General features: G+C 34.2%; 1 long non-coding RNA gene across 1 annotated transcript; it reads left to right on the top strand.

Moving 5' to 3' along the window:
• The first annotated feature begins 12,360 nt into the window (after positions 1 to 12,360).
• On the top strand, positions 12,361 to 13,608 carry LOC144577722 (uncharacterized). The gene is made up of 2 exons (XR_013522249.1): positions 12,361 to 12,471; positions 13,216 to 13,608. It is a non-coding gene; the product is annotated as an uncharacterized LOC144577722 (long non-coding RNA).
• The last annotated feature ends 320 nt before the right edge of the window (positions 13,609 to 13,928 follow it).

The raw sequence follows: 13,928 nt of genomic DNA, 5'->3' as shown, positions 1-13,928 counted from the left end.
GACATCAGCTGATTCATCTGCCCCGGCCTTCCAAAGTCCTAGAATTATTATGACAAATACAAGAAAGCCCAAGTATTGCTGGCCATTGAGCATGAAAGCATCCATAGATGGTTGTCCTTCACTAAGTAGCATTTTCTGATATTTAAAGAGATATTTCACCTCCGTCAGACTTAAGTGAATTCAATCACAAATATAACTTGTTAAAAACCATGACAATCTTGGGTCCTTAGAATGGAAGATTAAGGGAAATAAAAGCAAATGACTGAACACCAGAAGCTATTCTCAGGAAGGGCAGCCATTTCTCCTCATTTTTAATTTTCAAAATAGTCATTTCAGTGTATCATCAAGTTATCAGAACATGGCAGCAAATAATCTTGGGTATCCTAGGACAATAACTGTTTTGTCCATATTTATTGGAGATGGAAAAGGATGAATGGAGGAAGTGCTGCGATTCATTTCAACACTGAACAGATATGTGCTCAAATAGTATCATTGTGAGTCTGCCTTTTTTTCTCTGTTATTGTTATTATTTCTATTACTATTATTATTGTTTTCTGTGCTTTTCTTCTGTTGGTTTTGTTTTCAAGCAAGAGCGCTAATATGTGCAGGATTCTGTTGTACTTTTAATTTACAATTTCAGAAGAGAAATAATATCCTATGGTGGTTAAGAGAAAGCAAGTTAAACCAGTATTGTTTAGAATCCTAGCTCTGCAACTTCTAGTTACATTACCTTGGGCAAACAACTTGACATTCCATTAATATTATATAAAAATATCTTTATTGTTTGGAGAGTAACCAGTTTCTCTCCTGGTGCCAATATTATAAAGGCTCTGACCAGCCCTTTTTGATTCATGTGCTCAGTTATGAACCAATTTCTGTTTGCAGAGTAGCCAGGACACAGGGTGGGAAATGCAGGTTCTCAACTCTGACAAAGTCACTGGAATCACATGAAACGGGGAAGGAATAATGCCCAGAATAAGAGGGGAAAAAAAGTAAATGTACTCTAGCTGTGGCTTGTCTTTATTAATACTGTCTCAGAAATGAAGGAGAATTTCAGTTTTCAAACGTAGGTATTCAGCCACTAATGAAGGCAAAGAAAAGGGAAGCAAAACAGGAGATGATATCTTTCCAGCCTGGTCTTTCTATTCGCCTGCTTCGAGTACTCCTTCTTTTTGCTCCACTGCATTTTTCTCCCACTAACCCTGTCTACTTGCCAGCATCCCAGGACCATGTTGTGGCTTTAATATTTGGGTATTGAAAAGCATGTATATTTTTAAAATATTGCCGTGTGCTTTCACAACATGCAGTCATATTCTAAAAGTCATAATAACTTATCATCAATCATAATAAATTAACAGTATGAAAGCCACTGGCCATTTTGACTGAATCATTTGTGAATTTAGTAAAAAGAAAATTGCATTAACAGTTTTATATCTTTCAGACAAAACGTTGGTTGAATAAATGAAATTAATTTATTTTAAACTGGTAGAGTCAAAGCTGGACCACCCCAACTACAGAAAACTATATCCATATATTTTTTATCTTTTCTCGGAAGCAGGTTTATTTGTTTCTGAGTAGTAAGTTAAAAAGTATGTCATTACTTTAGTCCAATTATCCTGTCCATTATTGCCTAACCATAAACCTTTTAAAGATATATTGGCACATGAGATTATGGTACAGTAAAACCGAAATTTTCACTGTAAAAGAAATGGCAAGCAAACCTAGCTAAGCAGACCTAACAGTATTTTTGCCCTTTATGGATGTGTTCAGCTCATCTTCCTTGTTGTTAATGCACTCAAAGCCTCAGCCTGATTCATGCTCAGAACAAATTGCATAACACTTCAAGACTGACACTTCCAAAGTTCATCCATTCTGTAGTTGCTTGACATTAGAAAAGGGCAACTTTTGAAAAAGGAGTAAAATAGATTTTCTCACTCTGTTGGTCATGCCTCAAAAACAGCTGAATGGCTTTTTTAAAACATAACTTTTAAAATAATTCATCATTCAGCATTTGTCATTTCAACATTGACACTGTATTAAGATTAACAAGCATCAAATTATTTTTTCTGAAAAATCTAAATATTTCAAGATTGTAAATAATATTTAAAAATAAGTTATATGAGGATTTTATCTCTTTCATTCAGAAAACAGAACCTAACCCATATCTTTCACTTAATAAATATATATTTGAATAAATGATCAATTTAATGAGTAAAAATAATTTTATTATGATATGTGAACATTCCATGATCGTGAAATGCCTAGGCAGATAATCCTCAAATCATTAACTCATGACAAATCTTACTCCCGGCATTGAGTCAATTATACTCAAATTGTTAATGTATTATATCAACAATACTCAAGAAACATTCAAGTGAATTTATAACACTCTGCCTTCTTGCAGATGTATCCCGTAGGTTTATCTCTGATGTGCTTGTCAGGACCACTCCAGTTTGAAGAACACATTAACCTATTTCAAACCAGCTTTGTAAGAAAATGGGATTTATTTTAAAATGTAGACGTGACTTCTGGGAATCTAGATTGCTTCTAGCATCAGAATGTCTGATGCAGGGACTAAAATACTGTGTCAGAGCTTTATTTCTCCCCTCATCTCTCATGTCTCCTTCTGTCAGCTTTCTCTTTTTCTGCATCTATATTTTCAGCTTTTATTCTAAAAAGAAAATGTTTCTGAGATTTTTTTTCTATGTATTGGTCTGTTTTCACACTGCTACAAAGAAGTGCCCTAGACTGGGTAATTTAGAAAGGAAAGAGATTTAATTGACTCACCGTTCAGCATAGCTGGGGAGGCCTCAGGAAAATTACAATCATGGTGGAAGGCAAAGAGGAAGCAAGGCACTTTCTTCACAGGGCATCAGGAAAGAGAAAGAACACAGGAGGAACTACCAAACACTTATAAAACCATCAGATCTCGTGAGAACTCATTCACTATCATGAGAACAGTATGGGAAAAACAGCCCCCTTGATTCAATTGCTTTTGCCTGGTCTTTTCCTTGACATGTGTTATGGGTTATGGAGATTACAATTCAAGATGAGATTTTGGGTGGGGATACAGCCAAACCATATCAATCTGCAAGTTAAATATCAGGGTATATTAGGATTGTGTGGTTATATTGGCAGCCCTGATTGACCACTGAATCAATGTTTTGGGATACAATTGGTCCACATCTTGAGTTATGTGCCTACTGAAGAGGCAGTGGAATAATCCTGAAATTGACAGGAATATCAAGATGAGGGTGAGGTAGTTCCATATTGGAAAGGTTGGAACATTGATTACAAAAATAATTTCAAATATCTGCTCCTCCCTATTTGCACACTGTTTGCAATGCAGTATGACTTCATAGTTGTTGCTGTCAAGAGTGGTGAATGTTTTTTATCTTTGAATCTGGGGTAGTTTTGTGATTTGCTTTGGCCAATGCTTCTGCTCTTTAGTAAGCCCTGCAACTACCATGAGAATAAGCAGGAGCTAAGCTGCTGGAGGATGAGAGACCACATGTATTGACCTCTCCCAGGCAAGGCCATCTTAGATCAGCCACGGCCAGAAAGCCCTCTAATTAATCGTAGATGCATGAATAAACCCAGCTGAGATTACTCAGCCTAACCCATCCAGAGTAATCTAGCCTACTCAAATCAGCACACCTGTGGACTTGGGCTCAATAACAAACATAAACAGGTTTAAGCCAAATCCTTGGCTTAAAAGGTTATTGGGTTAGTTTATTTCACTAACAGAATATAATAAAGTATTTTGGACAAATACATTGCACTTATCCTATAAGCTTGTTGCTGAGATCCAGTCTACATGGTCTTGTTATCTCATACTATGCACATTTCTTTTACAGGGTCTATAAGCTCAATCAGGATAGACCTGGACCAAAAAAAATCGTAGAAAATAAAAAAGTCTCTGTTCTGTTTCATTGTTCTATATATCTGTTTTAGTACCAGTACCATGCTGTTTTGGTTACTGTAATCTTGTAGAAAAGTTTGAAGTCAGGTAGTGTGATGACTCTAGTTTTGTTCTTTTTGCTTACAATTGTCTTGGCTATATGGGCTATTTTTTGGTTCCATATGAAATATAAAGTAGTTTTTCTCTGATATTGCAAATAAATAACACCATACATCTACAACCACATAATCCTTGACAAACCTGACAAAAACAAGCAATAAGGAAATGATTTCCTATTTAATAAATGGTGTTGGGAAAACTGGCTAGCCATATGCATAAAACTGAAACTGGACCCCTTCTTTACACCTTATACAAAAATCAACTCCAGATGGGTCAAAGACTTAAACATAAGACCTAAAACCATAAAAATCCTAGAAGGAAACCTAGGCAATACCATTCAGGACATAGGCATGAACAAGGACTTCATGACTGAAACACCAAAAGCAATGGATTGACAAATGGGATCTAGTTAAACTAAAGAGCTTCTGCACAGCAAAAGAAACTATCATCAGACTGAATAGGCAACCTACAGAATGGGAGAAAATTTTTGCAATCCATCCATCTGACAAAGGGCTATTATCCAGAATCTATAAAAAAAAAAAAAAAATTACAAGAAAAAAAAAACCATTAAAAAGTGGGTGAAGGATATGGACAGACACTTCTCAAAAGAGCACATTCAAGTGGTCAACAAACATATGACAAAAAGGTCAACATCACTGGTCATTAGAGAAATGCAAATCAAAATCACAATGGAAATCATTAAAATGTCAGGAAACAACAGATGCTGGAGAGGATGTGGAGAAATAGGAATGCTTTTCCACTGTTTGTGAGAGTGTAAATTAGTTTAACCATTGTAGGAGACAGTGTGGTGATTTCTCAAGGATTTAGACCCAGAAATACCATTAGATCCAGCAATCCCATTATTGGGTATATACCCAAAGGATTATAAATCATTCTACTGTAAAGAGACGTGCAAATGCATGTTTATTGCAGCACCATTTACAATAGCAAAGACTTGGAACTAACCCAAATGCCCATCAATAATAGACTGCATAAAGCAAATATGGCACATATACACCACGAAATATCATGTAGCCACAAACAAGGATGTTTGTGGGGGACATGAATGAAGCTGGAAACCATCATTCTCAACAAACTAACACAGGAAAGGAAAACCAAACACTGCATATTCTCACTCATCAGGGGAGTTGAACAATGACAACACATGGACACAGGGAGGAGAATATCACACCAGGGCCTGTCAGGAGAGAAGGGTTAGCAGAGGGATGGCATTAGGAGAAATACCTAATACAGATGACAGGTTGATGTGTGCAGCAAACTACCATGGCATGTGTATACACCTATGTAACAAACCTGCACCTTCTACACATGTATCCCAGAAGTTAAAGTATATTTTTTTAAAAAAAGAAAGAAAATGAGAAAGTGAAAATAAGCTAAATGGATAGGTGAGAAGGGAAGGACTAAATAAATTAGTTAAGAAATATTTAGTAGGTTCTTAGTGCTGGACACTTTTTAACACTAGAGATATAACATTGAAGACAATCAAGTAGTTGCTTTCTATGAAACATTAATTTTAATGTTGTGAGACTTATAAGATATTAAACATAGTAAGACATAAAAAATAAGACATGTTCATGCTATGATTAAAAATAAAGCAGAAAAATGGTCTGGGAGTATTTTATATAGGGTATCCAAGAAAGGTCTCTCAATATTGCATTTTAGCAGAGACCTGACATACATGTGGAAACTAACAATGATAACTCTTAGAAGAATATTTCAGGCTGAGGCAACAGCAAATGCAAAACCCTAAGGTAACAGTATACTTGAATCATTTGAGGAACACTAAAGTCAGTATGACTAGAGAAGAGTTAGCAAATGGAATAGAGACGGGAATTAATAGAAATGGCAAGAACTCAGAACACACAGGGCCTTTTAAGTTTATGATAATAATTTTGGAAAGAAAAGTAGATATTGGCTCAAAATAAATATCCAGTTACCATAAATAAATGATTTTTCATTGTTGACTGAAACTATCCCTGCAAGAATTTTAAATATTTTCCTGCCATGATTAGATAAATAGCAATATTCAGTGAAATACTTTAAGCTCCCTGTAATGGATATTATGAAAAACAATATGCATTAAAAATGTATGTGCTATTATATCTATTAAATAGAATAGTCTTATTGTACAAGTCTTGGTATAATAGTCAATAAAAGATCAAAAGATTTAGCATTATATGAGAAAAGAGCAGACCTTATGAGGATATAATTTCATTTTTAATAATGTTAAAAACAGATATACACATTGCTATATTTTTTAAGATCAGCTGCCATTCAATCCATAGTTTAGACTCTTTTGTTTTGTTTTTGTTTTGTTTTTCTTTCTTTTTTTCTTTGCATTTGGAAGCAAGGCAAAGTATGAAATTCATGGATGAATAATGCAAGGTACACAAAATTAACTCTGGGGTATTGAACACATTCACCTCCACCTATCATTATGGTTCAAGGTAAACCCAGATTGATAGAATGGAAAGTAAAAAAAAAAAAAAATAGGTTTTTGTGACACCAGAGCAGTAGTGTGAATAATAACTTGATACACAATGCTTGGGTTGGCTATAAGAAAATTTGCAGTGAGTAGGAAGAAGCCAGAGAGTAACTTCTTGACATAATAGTCTCAAAAAGATATCATTTTACTCATAGTCTTACTTAATGTCTTCTAAATATAACTCTTGAGATCCTTCCAGAGAGTATCAATCCTCCTAAACCTCTCCCTTTCCTTTCTGAACTGCTATAATAAAGTTTAGGCAGGAATTACAAATCACTATTTATGCACTAACTAGATCATGTTAAGAACCACTTTATGAGACTATTTTCCTGTTTAACAAAATCATATTCCTAGTAGCCATACTTTAATGGAACGAATCTATCATTTCCACTTGATTAAATGTTGTGTTTTTACTTTTAAGATGAGCATCAAGCCCCTTATTTGAAAAACCAAAAAGATTATTAGTATGAATTTTGTGGTAACTTACTGCTGAGTCAGAACACTTTTCCTTCTGAAAAACAGTAAAATTGAAATAACATAAAATTATTTTTTATGCAAATTAGGAAACACAAAACTTAAAAATTGCAGTTTTCTTGAAAGTGTTGCCCCCACCAAAAAAACAGACCAGTAGAGACGTCTAGAAATTTCTGTAAGAAGTTGCACAGAAGCTAAGAGCCCAGCAATGGTGAATCTCAGACACCTCCAGGTAAAGAGCACTTGCCTCAAAAAGTGGGTGCCCCACCATTAGTAAGGAAAGCTGTGAGCATACCAAATTTGTTTTATAGAAGCAGTAGTAAAGGGAGAGAGAAAGGGTAGGGAAAAAATGTATAGAGTAGAAAGCTCTGAAAGCAGCAGCAAAAATAATCTTCCAAAAGCAAGGGAATCCTAACGTCCACTAGATGCATTCATGGTGGACAGAAGCTGATGAGAGAACTCTGGGAGAACCGGCCAGACAAGAAAAAGCCTCCCGTACTTGCTTAAGGTTAAAGAGACTGCTTTTGAAGGAAACAGTAGTTTATTGTGTCAATTGAGGAACAAGCCTTTAAATACAAAAGCAAGATATCTAAGATATCTACCGCATTTCTCCTATTTGTGCCCCCTTGCATCCTAGGCAGAAGTCTCTTACAAAAAACTGGTCCATCAAATTAACACTAACTCAAATATGGATGACCAAAAAGGAAGAAGGAAAATACTCAAATAAGGATTAGAAAAATGAGAGAGAGTGACAAAATTTTCCTACAAAAATATTCACTAAGTAGACATTACCATAGAACAGATAAACGTTGGGAACATTCTGCCATGAATTAAAACACTGATAACAATGATGAACTGATCAGACAATGAAGGAAAATGTCAGTGCAGAAATGCCTTCATGAAAGACACGGTCAGACAATCCATAAAAATGAAAAGAGGGCTGAGAAAACCTAGAAGAGAAATAGAAATTAAAGTATAAATCCTTTAGAGAAATGAGAAAAAATTAAAGGTACAACAAGGTAGAATAGTCTGTCTTTAATTGCTCTTAAATGACTTACTAAATTCTTGTAGGTATTTGAGTCTGTATATGGTCTTCCATTTTCATTTCCTTTCTTTCTGTTTTTTTTTTTTTTGTCTGTGTATTTATAAATCAGTAGCATGTATTTTCATTACTGGTTTGAAATATCAATAGTAAATCAGCTACTGTTCCCTCATTGAATCTCCTTTCAATGCTTTCCTTTTTTCTTTTTTATTATTATATTTTGTTATAATTGCCATGCAGAAGATATCTGTGTGTGTGTGTGTTTCTGTTTTAAACACTTTTATTTATCCAAGTATACAAACAATCAATTTATGTTTACTTCCAATATTTACGGCCTTACGATTTTTGGGGGCATTTGAGTAATTAATCCACTTAAAATTTACACTAGTATATGATGTGTATTATGGGCCAATTTCATCATTTCCAGATGAACCCCCAGTTTGAGCATCAGTAATTTAAGTAAAGCTCTATGAAAACAAGGGATATTATACAATGCTGGTGAGAGTACAAAATGATACAGCTCCTAAAGAGGAGTAATTTGGTAATGTGTATCAAAAATTACAAAGACATTTTTGCTTTCACCCAGCAATGTTATTTCTGTAATTTATGCTGAAGTTATTCATGCATAGGTGCAGAGTGACATGTATACAATAAATCTTTGCATTGTTGTGGTAGTAAGAGATTGGAAACCAGTAATTTATTCATGAAAAAGACTTTTGTAACTGAAACTACAGTATATTCACGATACCATGCAGATAAAAAAAGATGAAGAAGCTCTCTATAGACATGAAATAAATGATTTAATATGTAAAAAGTAAGACTATAAGGAGAATTGTGAAATAGAATATTACCTGTTGTTTAAGAAACTGGTAAAATAAGAAGTTACTCACATTTGTTTATATCTAGATAAAGAAAACTGAAAGGTTAAATAAGAAATTGAAAATATGGTTAACATTAGATAGCAGTGAATGGAAGGGAAAGGAACAGAGGTGGGTGGAGAGGTGACTTTATAATTGTGGTAATATTTGAATAGCTTATTACCTATTCCAGAGGTTATAATGCTTTTTATTTTAAGATAGTCTTGCTGTACTGCCCAGGCTGGAGTGCAGTAGTGTGATCGTGGGTCACTGTAGCTTTGACCGCCGAAGGTCAGGTAATCTTCCCACCTAAATCTCCCAAATAGCTGGGACTACACACACAGGCCACCATGTCTGGCTAATTTTTGTAGAGACAGGGTTTTGCTATTTGCCTAGGCTAGTCTTGAATTCCAGAGCTGAAGCAATTCACTGGCTTTGGCCTCCCAAAGTGCTTGGATTTCAGGCATGAGCCACTGCTCCTAGGCTCTATAATGCATTTTTAAAGGAAAGACTACCTTTTCTCTCCCTATGAAAAGTATCAACAGGAATGATATAAGACATTTTTACATGTAATGGTTATAAAAGAGTATGTCAAAGAGGGAATTTACAATATTCTTTATTGACTTACATGTTTGTTTTAGAACACATTTGTACTATGCTGAACAATGCAGCCATATAAAACTAAATTGTCCAGACCTAAATTATCTAGCTGAGATTGTTGTCCAAATTAACCATCTGTTCATTATTAAGCTACCTTGTTGGCAGACACTTTTCTGGGGTTATCTAAAATTCCTGCATGCCTTGAAAGTAGCAACACTGACAGTCCTCTGTTCTAGATAAATTTCTTAAAGATGTTTCTATAATGAACAGACTTAGAAGACAGAAATAACACCTCACTCTGGAGCAAAGAGCAGGTTTGCTTACTGTCCAATAGAGTGTCTCCTTCCAAGGCAGCAGAGAGGTTTGCTTGCAGACCATAAAAAGGGATGGGAGAGTTCTGAGTTTGTGATTCCTTTCCTGTTATGCAACCTGCCGCAGGTGCAGGCATCACCTTGCCTTTGTTTCATCATCCTCTGGGAATTTGGGCTATGGGATCATCACTGGAAAATGATCATACATCAGGTACTACTATTGCAGTGCGTAATAAACTATTCTTTGTCTCTGCATCTGGAATCTCATGTTTGCAGCAAAACTCCAGAAAACTTCATCTGACTTTGTCTTTTAGCTTGCAAAAAGGATAAAGTCTCAGACTCATCATGGTTTCTGACAACGTTTAGACTTATATATCCAAATTTGTGATAGATTCCTTAAGGCCATATAAAATTAGTTTATTTGCATTCAGAATCATTTAAAATTATTAATTTAATATTGTGATCAATAGATATAATTATGTACATATGTTCATGTGAGTGTTTCATAGAAAAGGATGTAGAAAACCTGAGCATGGACTAGCCAAAATATTTTGTATCACTTAGAAAATGTACTTATGAAGGATACTGGATTCTAGACTACACTTGAAGTATTTTAGAGAGGCTTTTTTTAGATGTCTTTCTTGTGAATAGGAAATTATTCTTATGAATATTAAAATAGAAAGGCTAAATTAAAAAACAGAATTAACCTAACTTGGGTGTCACATGGCTAATTATACTTAAATCTGTTGTAAGAAGCATCAATTAGCCTTTTGACCAAACTTGGTATTAAAGAATGATATTTAACCAGTCAATTGTTTTCAAAATAACAGAATAAAGATATTTTATAAAATGGAAAACTGAATAGTTTCATTTACATATGAGTATATGCATAAGCCTGGAAGAATCCTCTGCCTGTTAATATATTATGTAATCTTAATTTTCTTCCTTATAACTTTTTATATTTTCTGATTTTTTAAAAGAGAACATTGTTTTATTTTAAAAGGTTTTAAAGTATTTAAAAAGTAAATTGTTTATTTAATTCAAATACTTTTCATTCTAAATTGATTTATGTATATGTGCAAAATGCCTATAAAGCAATAATGTCATATGTCTACATTGTTTTATAATGGATTCTCCATAAATGTAAACCAAAATATAGCAAAAAAAGTAATTTGTATTCTCTCTGTAACTTCCACAGCTGAAATATCAGAAATACAATTCATAAGCATTTTGATAAAAATAAGCTACTATTTTTATTAAATAGTACTACTACTTAATAATGACCTAATGATTAAAGCATGCCTCCCTTCTTAAAATACATGTTCTGACAATTATTTTGTATTTGCTTCAAATGAACTCAATTTATTAATTTAAGATAGAGCATGCAATATCTAAACGTTATGATATTCAACACTCTTTAGTAATTTCTTTTTTAGGTATAGTTGAGTTTGCCTAAGTAGACTATCTTTTCTCTTTCTCTTTAATGGTGATCTTTCAGAATTATATAGCTGTTTTTTTAATTAATAATAATGTACATTTTTTGGAAAGGAAGATGGCTTAATATTTTTTTTTTCTAACATAGAGGGTCAAGGAGCATGTTTTTTTGAACTTGTTGAAGATATGCTTGTGAGATTCTTAATGAAAAATCGGTCTGGATTAGGAGAATTAAAGAGAGGGATTCTTTCATTCTGTATTAAAATTGATCCACCAACCTACTGTCCTAATGATCATCATCACCATTCATACAGATTTATTTTATTGAAGTGTAAAAGTAAGTAGTCAGTTCTTTTCACAGTTCTTTTCAAAGAGAAAAAAGAAATCATGGAACCAAGAACTCTTCATTTAAAAAAAAAATATGAAGTGAGGTTTCTCAACCTTGGCATTATCAGCAATTTGGTCCACACAATTTGTTGCTGTTGGAATGGAGGGAGAGGGGCTCTTGCACATTACAGGATGTCCAGCAGCATTCCTGGCCTCTATACACCAGACACCAATAGCTCTCCTTATTGTAACAACCAAAAATATTTCCAGACATCCCCAATATTCCCCAGAAAGTAACGTCATCACCTTTTGAATACCACCAATTTAAAGAAATATAACCACAGTGTGTCTGATATAGTAGTGAGGCAAATTGGCAGAACTAGGAATGGGGTGTAGTAGTTAACCAAGTAATATGTTTTACTAAAGGATTAGCCTTGTTAACACTGCTTTATATTGATAATTTCATCTTAGTAACATTCGTTCCTCAATTGCTTTTGGTAGGTGTGTGAGATGAGATTGTTATTCATTAAAAGTGTGCTGAAATGATATTTCGCCAATAAATACATGTTCACATTCACAGAGATAAGAAGTTGTCAGTTATCCCATTTCTGAAAACTGCCTTAAAAAGACTTCTCAACAAGCCAATCCTGGACATTCCAGAAAAATAAAGTAACCAAATGTCTCAGTTTGCTTGTGATAGTGGCTTATTTATATCTATTACTCCTGTATAAGTATTAATAGCAATTCTTTTCATGCTCAAAAGGATCTGAGTTTGGATATCGTCACTAAAGAAAACATAGTCCTTCGTCAGTCTTTAGTCTACGACTTCTGACCTATTAATAGTTCCTGGCCTTCCATTTCTAGTTATCCCAGAGGGACATACTGAAACACCATTGCAGGTAACCACTGGGAAGGCAATTTCCCCTGGAATTTAAAAACATGGATTCTGAGGTCAGAAAACATAAGTTCAAATTCTAATTCCATAAATTATTAGCTATGATATTTTGGGTCACAGTTTTCCCATCTTTAAAATGCTGTTTTCAACAGCAATTGCTTACTCATAAGATAGCATACACAAAATACTTATAATGTTCCTTGGTACAGCGTTAATACTATTTCATTTCTGGTTCATTATCTTGGTCTTTCTCTTTCCATATGTTGCAAATTGAAAAGGGTAAGGGAAACTATACAGGTTTTTCTTTATAATCTGAAGTTATGGCACCAACCTATTTATTACACAGTTCTAATGTTTTCTATCTACTATTTCTATAAAATCTGAATCATATTGTACGTGGTGACTCATAAACTGTTTTTATGCATTTTGTTTATTTAGGTTTATATACCTTCAGTACTACATTTAGATGATGATTGTGATAATTACATTATATGTATTTTTCTGGGTAATTATGTTTGACATTTACATAGTCAGTACTTGGGAAACTGAGTGCAGATAGATGTCTAAGATAGCCCCAATAATCCCACCTTCTAATAGCCACGTCTATTTGTAATCCCTTCCTTCCCCTTGAATATGGGAAATGACTTGCTTCTAATATGGCAAAGGTGGTAGACTATTACTTCTGTCATTAGGTTACTAAAAATTGTGACCTTCATGTTGTTAGTAGACTCTGTGTATTACTTTTCAGGTTACACACTTTGATGGAGCTAAATGCTTGTCAGAAAGAATTGTGTGTGAAGAACCAAAGGCATCAGTCCAAAAGCCCAAAGAACTAAATACGGCCAACAACCACATGAACTTGGAGGTTGGTCCCTTCCCAGTGAGCTCTGGAGATGACAGAAGACAGAGCACATCTTTACTATAGTCTGTGAGAAAACCTGAAGCAGAGGACCCAGCTAACTTGTGCTTAGATTCCTGACCAATACAAATTGTGAGATAAATGTGTAATATTTTAAGCCAAGTTTTTTGATAATGTGATATGAAGCAAGAGATAACTAATACAAAATAGATAACTGAATACATATGCTCATGAGCTATTCTAGCATAAAAGCACATTCATTAAAAAACTTGTTGCCTCTCTCTGTATTTCCTTCATGTCATTGACATCATCCTATCCTTCATCTTTCATTTAAATATCTGTGTAAAACTTGTCAACAAATGTTGGTGTGAAAAAGAAGAGAAAGAAAGACAGTAGAAATCAGAGAGGACGTTTTTTAGGTTTTTGCTTTATTTTTGAAATAGAAGATCGTTACAGTCTGAATATTTGTGTTCACCCAAAATTTATATGTAGAAATCCTAACCCTTAAGGTGATGTCATTAATAAGTGGGGATTTGTGGAAGTGACTAGTTAATAAGGGTAGGATATTAATGGGATTAGTGCACTTACGAAAGAGACCCTAG

Source organism: Callithrix jacchus, chromosome 9 (genome assembly GCF_049354715.1).
Source record: "Callithrix jacchus isolate 240 chromosome 9, calJac240_pri, whole genome shotgun sequence".
Taxonomy (NCBI): domain Eukaryota; kingdom Metazoa; phylum Chordata; class Mammalia; order Primates; family Cebidae; genus Callithrix; species Callithrix jacchus.
The sequence above is the reverse complement of the archived record's forward strand: the minus strand, read 5'-3'. Positions and strand labels throughout refer to the sequence as shown.